Source organism: Rosa chinensis, chromosome 5 (assembly GCF_002994745.2).
Source record: "Rosa chinensis cultivar Old Blush chromosome 5, RchiOBHm-V2, whole genome shotgun sequence".
Lineage (NCBI taxonomy): Eukaryota > Viridiplantae > Streptophyta > Magnoliopsida > Rosales > Rosaceae > Rosa > Rosa chinensis.
This window is the reverse complement of record NC_037092.1, coordinates 40299261-40307897: the sequence shown is the minus strand read 5'-3', so window position 1 is coordinate 40307897 and position 8637 is coordinate 40299261. Positions and strand designations below refer to the sequence as shown.

Here is an 8637-nt window from a genome sequence, read left to right as displayed (position 1 = left end):
CAATTTCAATCATCTCCATCAAACCTATCGTTTTCCTTTAAATTTTTGTCAATACAAAACCTTTTAAAGCCTTTGTTTTCATGTACCTAAACCTTTTAAAGCCTCTGTTTTCATATACCGTTGTAACCATGTAATGCAAATGCAAATCCATGTAATGCAAATGCAAATTCACGACATTCCCATTTCTTACTGCGACAACAGAAAATGTCCTCGTTCATAATACTGAAAATGTACTCGTTCATAATACTCGTTCATAATACTTAAAAGACTTGGCAAATGATTCTTACAAGTTACAAAAAATTTTGTTAGTCATTTGAAAATCTGCAATCTTATGCCAACCAACCCATATGATGGGTACATAAAAAGGTACAAATGAGAGGTGAGATATACATCAGACTATTTCGGAAGTTTCCTATTGCTTTTTATGCAGTCTTGAGTTAGATGAGTTACAACGCAAGGGTGAGAGAGGTTGTCTTGCTGATTCTTGGTCACTGAAATCGTTCTTCCCCTGAATCGGGCTGCTGCTCATCACCTTAGAGCTAGATTTTCACTTGTTTGACTGCAAAAGGGGAGAATGCATAAAATTAGATCCTACTACAATTTCATGGACATGAAATGCCAAGGAAAGTATAAGAGCATAGTAAAACATGCAATCAAAGCTATTCTTCTCCCTTTCTCTCACCTTTGTTGATACATCAGTATGCTTTCCATCAGAACCAGAATTGTTTCTTTCCTTGCAGTACTGCTTTAGTAATCTTTTGTTAGCTTCATCTAACACTTTGTTTTCTTCGAAAAGCAATTTGACCTGCATTCATCATAATATATATGGGATATCATTAGTTCATTACACTATGTCAGGTTTGACATGGAAGTGGAAGAATCAATATTAGAAAACGTTCTGCTCTTCTCAACTCCTCTTCAGCAGAAAGAAGATTGATCCTTAGATGTTCTTTATCCTTCTCAAGTGTTTCATTATTCTTCTGAAGTGTTTTCAACTCAGCAACTAGCGATAAAACTTTTTGAGATGACGGCCTCAAGCTGCCATCTAAACGAAAAGAAATTTTAAGCATTCTTTGACTTCAGAAAATAGAAATTGACACCCATATGTCAGCAGCAGATGAAAGTAGACTGGGCAATTCAAAATGTTGGCAGTAAAACAATAGTCTGCCACAAAAACGACTCAAAAAGGAACAATGCACAGTGGTAAACAAACTCACCCATTCCACATATTTAGCAACCTTTGACATGACCCATTTCAGCTATTGGCTCCAAAAATGCACATGCCGCCCCAGTCTCATCTTTGGTCGATGTTGCTAAAACAGACTCCACTAGTTTCTCTTCAACAGGTGAGCCTTCAGCAGATGAATCAACCTTCAACATAGAAATATTCATCAGCCTTCGCAAAATCACAGTAAAAGAGACTCTGACTCATAATACCTATTTTTCTATATCATCATCAACAGGAAATACAAAAACTGCCAAAGAAGTGATTCTTACTGATATTTAAGCCTGTTTTGCAATTACAAAATCCAATCTTATTTGATTGATAAAGTGATAATAAGTTCTACATGACCTTTGTAACACAATACCTAAATGGGTTAACCAGATTTGCAGGTATATTATGTCACGTAAATTGTAGCTAATAATCAACTGCCCATATGCAGACATTGCTAACTGTCACTAATACGTTCAGTGGGATAACAATTGATATTCTTCATATACATTCCGCATGATCTCTCATTAATCATTATACAACCAATGAGTGGCATACGATGGACTCAGTGACTTACATTCTAAACCAATCGGCAATTAGATTCAAATTTTTCCAAAAAACAACAACAAAGCATGCATTAAGACAATCAAATTAACTTCTGACTTCATGTTTTAAAAAATCGGAAAATAAAATTCATGAGAAATGAGGTCAAGTTTTCCATAAATGCTATAATTTTGTTAAGAGTGAGATAGAATTATAGAATGATACATCTTTCTAGAATCCTGGTCCCAAATATACACAGTTGCAGCACTGAATCTGAAATGGAAGGGACTAAAGCTTAAAGTTAGGTTAAACTGCCAATCTTATACACACAGTTATATTAGAATCCTGGTCCCAAATATGTACAGTAGCAGCGCTGAATCTAAAATGGAAGGGACTAAAGCCTAAAGTTAGGTTAAAGTGCCAATCTTATACACATAGTTTATATTAAGCTTCCCAAATTCCACATCTAGCAGCACTCTACTGAGATGGAAGAGAGTAAAGCTCAAGTTTGAGTGATAACGCAAGTTGTCAAACTCTGAATCCTATACACAGTGTTCAGCAGATACCCCTAACTGGCTTCACATTTACCCTCTCGAAAAATTGACAACAGGTTAAGTTTTTACAAAGGATTGAGATAAAGAGGGTACCATTAGGCATATCTCTTCAAAACCAATTACCAATAAGGCAATAACTGATTACTACCCCTTAGAGCAAAAATATGCACATTGAACTTTTGCAATAGCAACAAAGGAACATGAGAACTTCTGATTCATGGCTAGACACGTCCTACATTGAAGAAAACTAATATTTTGGTACGACTTGATGGCTTCAGTTGATTGGGCTCATACTTTGCCTTAAACACTATTATTCCCATCAAGATCAAACCAAGTTTACATACAATGTATTGTAATAAGTAATCTAAATGCTTGAAAGAAAAACAAGAATAGAGCACCGGGTGTGTTTTTAGTGGAGTTATAACTTTAACCTTACAATCTGAATATCAGACAAGTTGAGCAAAAGCAGCAATCAAACAATTTCTCCTGTCATCCATCCAATGGAACATGAGTTGCCGCACATAAAAGATTATGAAGCACAACTATCCAAACTATTTAGATTGTTCTAATTCAACAAATGAATTTCGTAACAGGCAGCATGCCACAGGAATCATTTCAACAAGCACAAAAGGAAAAACAACAGAACTTGAGTTCTCGAATAACCTTGCACAATTCACAGCTAATTACCAAAGAATCAAATCAAACAAGTCCAATTTCATTCAATCCATGAAAAACTAATAACTAGACAAATAAAAGATAGTCAGAAAGAATTACCGAAAGCCTCTCGTATTCATTCCTTGTAAAACTTCAATTCTTCCCTCAGTTCTCCCAGTTCATCCTCCAACTCAGCCTCCTTGGTCTGCCTCGTTTCCGAAATCCATCAAAGCCTCTCGGTCATGATCATAGAGCGAGCACTCCTTCTCCAACTTGTTACACTGACTCACCAGATGCGCACACTCTGCCGCTAGTCTCTGATTCTCCTCCACAAACTTCCTTAAAGCCTGAGCGTTCATACAAGCCTCGGCCTGAAACCAAAAACACATAAGAAACCCAACCAAATCGGTCCAGAGCTTGATCCTTCTCCTTCAATTTGGCGAGTAGAACCGTGTACTGCTCGCGCAGCCGTCGCTTCGCGGCTTCCGAGCACCGGAGCTTCAATTCGAGAATCTGTGCGGACACGGGGAGGCCGAGGGTGTGTTCAATCGACTCTCTGATGTAATCGCCGACTTCTTGCGGAAGAGGATCCATTCTTGCCGGTTCTTCATATCGGAAACCCTAGACCGGCGGAAAAGTTTGAAATTAGAAGAAAGAATGAGGGAAATTGAAAGCCTAAGGGTTCGATCCAAGGGGGTTGGTGATTGGGGAGAGTCTGAAAGTGAATTGAAACACTAGAAGGATTGGGGATTTGGGGTGTGGAATCGAAAGGTCGGGTAAGTTTGGGAGTGGGAAAACTTTTCACACACACTGTTTTGCTCTCAGGGATTTTAAGGGAAAAGGGGAAATTGATTTGAAACTCTAGTCGTTATACAGGTAGGAGGAGGGAAAAAAACAAAGTGGTTGTTTTGCCTAAAAATCTAAAATACTATTGCGAAATAAAATCGAAAATAACTTTAAAAGTATTTTGGCTGACTTGGGTTGTAACTGTCGTAATTGTCAACTCCACACAGCTTGGTCTGGCTCAAAATAATGTACAGCTCTCAACCTGTGATCTCTTTGCTCGCTATAATGAACCGACTGTGATCTCTAGCGTCCGGCAACATTCGGGCATCAAGTTGGAAGTGTCTGAACCATCTTGACAGCTCGAATCTAACTATGGACTCTCAGTGGCAGATTCAGGAATTTAGGTTTACTGGGGCACACAAAAAAGTAGAAATATAAAAACATACAAAATCTTTAAATGTAATTTCTATCTATTACAATGATTTATCCTCGACGAGATTTTATATTTTGAAATCGTTGCATGATAGTCTCATTATCTATACTAGTAAAAATGTCTTTCTCAACATATGAAATCAAGCAATCATTCATAAACTTGTCACCCATTCGACTGCGTAAACGAGTCTTTACAATGTTCATAGCAGAAAATACTATTTCTACACTTGCAGTCACAACTGGTACAATCAATGCTAACAACAAAAGTAAGTACATCGGTGAATATGTGTCACATCTTTTTTGGTCTGAACTATATGTCACAGATCTGTATTATATATTTTTAGAAATTTTTTATTGAATTTAAAATTTTGTAAGTAGTAAGAAATATGAATCTTTAATCATAACAAATTCTATTATTGATGTCAAAGAAATTTAGGAAAAAAAAATATTATATAATATTACTAAAAGTTCAAACGTGTTCCTCCTCAAACAATCCCATAAAAAAAATTAAAAACAAAAACAAAAGAGGAGCACCTAAGCACTTCGGATTAAGTTGAGAAAAAATAATATAAAAATCTATAATACAAATATGATATTAATATAATATTAAACTATATGTTGTAGGGAATCAGAAATTGAGAGATAATCGCTGTGTATTCTCATTGATAATAGGGGCCTCTTTATATAGAGGATTACAATGCATAGAGTTAGAATCATACAAAGAAAGAGAATCTTTAGATTCTTCTAATTGAATCCTATTACCACTAGGTCAAGTAACCTAGAGTTTGGATTAAACACAAATAGAGATATCCTTAAACACTCCCCCTTGTGTTGTGTTGTCCAAACGCGGTGCTTCTCTCGTTGCCTCGTTAAAAACCTTGCCGAGTAACAAAAACCCAATGGGACAAAAATAACCTCGGTCGAAGGGGAAAATGAGCACAACACACCCTTCACGTTTCGAGGTGAACATGTAGACATCTCCCCCTGATGTCTGCGCCTCCCCCTGATGACTACGATCATGGGAATTCAGATAATTTCCGCAAGCCAATTCTTGCCACATGTTTCTCGAACGTGGATTTGGGCAATGACTTAGTAAACAAGTCTGCCTCACTGTCCTCAGATCGAACCTAGTTCACTTTGATCTCGAGGAGAGTCTGTTGTTGCTGATTATGCTTGGTGTTGTCGCTTTTGATGTAGCCTTGCCTCATTTGTTCAAAACAAGCAGCATTATCCTAAATGCTCGTAGGCTCATATGTGGTAGACTTCAAACCACAATTATTCGAACATGCGTAATTATGAATCCAATCCATATTCATTCACGAACCACTTCATGAAGAGCAATGATCTCTGAATTGTTCAAAGATATAGCGACGGTCTATTCTGTAGACCTCCAAGATATCATGGTCTTTTCCCATGGTGTACACTTAACCAGTTTGGGAGTGACATTTGTGTGGGTCAGAGAGATACCCAACATCAGCAAAACCTTCCAAAACACATGTCGTTTTGGGATGGGGATAATGGATGCAGGCCAGTGTTGGCGGCGTTCTTGGTGTGTGATGGGTCCGAATCCATCATCTCTTTGTAGGGATAGAACAAGCCCATATCACTCATACATCTCACGTATCGAAAGATATCTTTTACACCAATCCAATGGCGTCGCGTTGGCGCAGAGCTATATCTAGCTAACAAGTTCACAACATATGAGATGTCCGGTCTTGCGCATTGGGATAAGTACAACAATGAGCCTATTGTACTAAGTAAGGCACTTCTGCTTCTAGCACATCTTCGTCATCATCCTTTCGACGAATAGGGTCCTTTTCAAGATCATGACTACGGACGATCATGGGGGTGCTTGAAGGCTTGACCTTGTCAAAATGCCTAAGCATCTATCGACATGATACTCAAGTTCCAAACCGAGACATAATCGTGTTCTCCCAAAATCCTTCATCTCAAACTCGGATTTCAAGTGTTCAGCGGTTTCTCTTAACTTTTTAAGGGCCTCTAATGAAGATAATGTCCAACATGAACCGCGATAGAATCCGAAACTTGTGATAGAAACGCGTGGGCATATCCCTTCCCAATCAAGTAGTCACTTTAGTGAGCGTTTCAACCTTATTGTAAACGCGCTCCGTGGTCTAGAACCTCTTGACTTGGGTAAATGAAGTTTGCCATGAACCTTCATGTATATTCCGTATCTAGATCCCTATAGAGATACGTAGTGACCAAATTTGTAAGCTACATGTTCAGTTATTCGGAAACTACCAAATTGACAGGGTAGTGGAGTGCAATGACATCTATTACGAGAGAATATGTCTCATCGTAGTCGATTCTAGGGCGTTTTGTGAGAAGCTTTGCGCCATAAGGCGAGATTACCATCTCTTTTTCTCACTATGCTTTCTAACGAAGACCCCATTAGTCAACAGGATTTATCTTAGGAGGTGTTGGCATCTCTAGCTCGAAAACCTTCCTCTTCGTTAGAGAATCCATCTTAACCTGGATCGCATCTTTCCATTTAGGCCAAAAACTTTCTACGTTGGCGTTCATTCATCAACGGAGCGTGGTTCGATATCATCTGACTCAACAAACTCATGTGCAACGAAATACGCAACTACATCATCAATTATGATGGAGTTTCTATCCCACGTCTCATGTACACTAGTGTAAGTTTCATAGAGCTCTATATTCTCAGGAATAGGTTCTGACGTTGAGGCATCCCCCAATGATAACCATAACCCGGAAGATACTTATGAGACGGATTTTGAGTCTTGATGATCAAAGGATTGGAATGTGCCAAAGTATCATTCGAACCCACGGGTCTCCCACTCATCCTAGCTGGGGCCATGGCCTGTAACGCCAGAGTGCCACTCTCTTTGGCATTGGCGCCATGCCTACCTCCGTGTAGGGTGGCACTACATCCTCTCGTAGGGACGTCCTTCCTTGCAGGCATGTTTGCAGCATATTTGTGTGATCTCGTCACTTTAATAGGGATCGAGATGAGACATAGTGGGGACAGACCACGACAATTCCTATCGTTCCTGTTGAACATCTGTGTTCTTATCTCCCCTGAACGACAGGAAGACTGTCTCATCAAAGTGACAACCCACAAATCTAGCTGTAAAGAGATCGCCTTGCAAGGGCATGAAGTAACTGACGATTGTTGGAGTCTCAAATCCAACGTAGTTTCCCATTCGTTTGTAAGGACCCATCAGAGAGCGCTGTGGCGGTGCAATTGGCACATAAATGGCTCACTCAAATGTGCGTAAGTACAAAATACGTGTACCCAGTCACTAGCGGCAACGCAGAGGTACATTGAGTGGCGGTAGGTCATAGACGAATTAGCATAGCTGCATGCGATATTGCATCACCCCAAGCGGATGTAAGAAGATTGGTGCGCATTACCAATGTCCGGACGACCAACGTAGTTGTTTCTGCGAGACCATTTGGGTGTGTACGAGGGAATATGATGTCCAACATCAGTCCCATTATAATATCCATCGAAAGTCTTTCGATGTAAACTCTCTAGCATAGTCAAATCCAATTGACTGAATATGATGATTTGGGGAGTGAGCCCGTTGTCATATGATATGTGCTAGGAGTGTAGCGTAAGCAGCATTTATAGGTGGACAATGGCACAACAAGTGACCAGCGTGTTTGCGTGTCAACCAACATCATGAAATATTTAAGCGTCCGCAAGTTGGTTGAATCAATCCAAAAAATCCCTACGGATTCTTTGTAAGAACAGAATGAGTATTGTTATATCCCTTGCATAGGACGGTCTCAGTCCTAGTTTCCCTAAGGAACGGGCTTTGTAAAACGAGCGAGAGGCCTTAGAAGCAACCATTGAGTATTTTGGTTAGGCCTGAGTGTCCAAAACGCTATTCGAAGCAAGTTGGTGATTGCAGCATCACCTGGGGCGCCATCACCATGATGTATGCCATCCATGGCGTCATGGATAGGGACTGCACCAGCCCTAGGCTGGTGGTGGACTAAGGCAGTGCCCTAGGCAGCTGCGTCGGTCACACTTAGTCTGGAAATCAATTTTTGATTCATGCTTCGTTTCGCTCGAGAGAAAGGATGTCCATATGAAGCCTTTGTAGACGGATCATCATATCATGACCAGGATGACCTATCCTGTCGTGACAAAGCCAATATGTGTCTAAATCTAAGAGATCTTCTCTCGTAACTTTATTGAATTAATAGCTCGAATAGTGACATAGAATCCACTAGAGAGACACATAAACTTCTCTAAGATGCGCCTTTATTCGCAATCATTAGAGGTAATGCAAAGGAACTCATTTCCGTTCTCGACATGCATTTTCGCATGGAATTCGTTGGCTATTCATAGGGTACGATTTGCCCTAAGGGCGTAGAGAGTGTATGTGACAGCTGTAATCAAGGTGCCATTTGGCAAGTGAAACTTGGGCTATTCCATGTCCTTGAAGTAATACTGATGGC

At 39.7% G+C, this 8637-nt stretch overlaps 1 pseudogene; it reads right to left on the bottom strand.

The window, feature by feature from the left end:
- Positions 1 to 231: 231 nt before the first annotated feature.
- LOC112203809 lies at positions 232 to 3814 on the bottom strand (annotated as a pseudogene).
- Positions 3815 to 8637: the final 4823 nt, after the last annotated feature.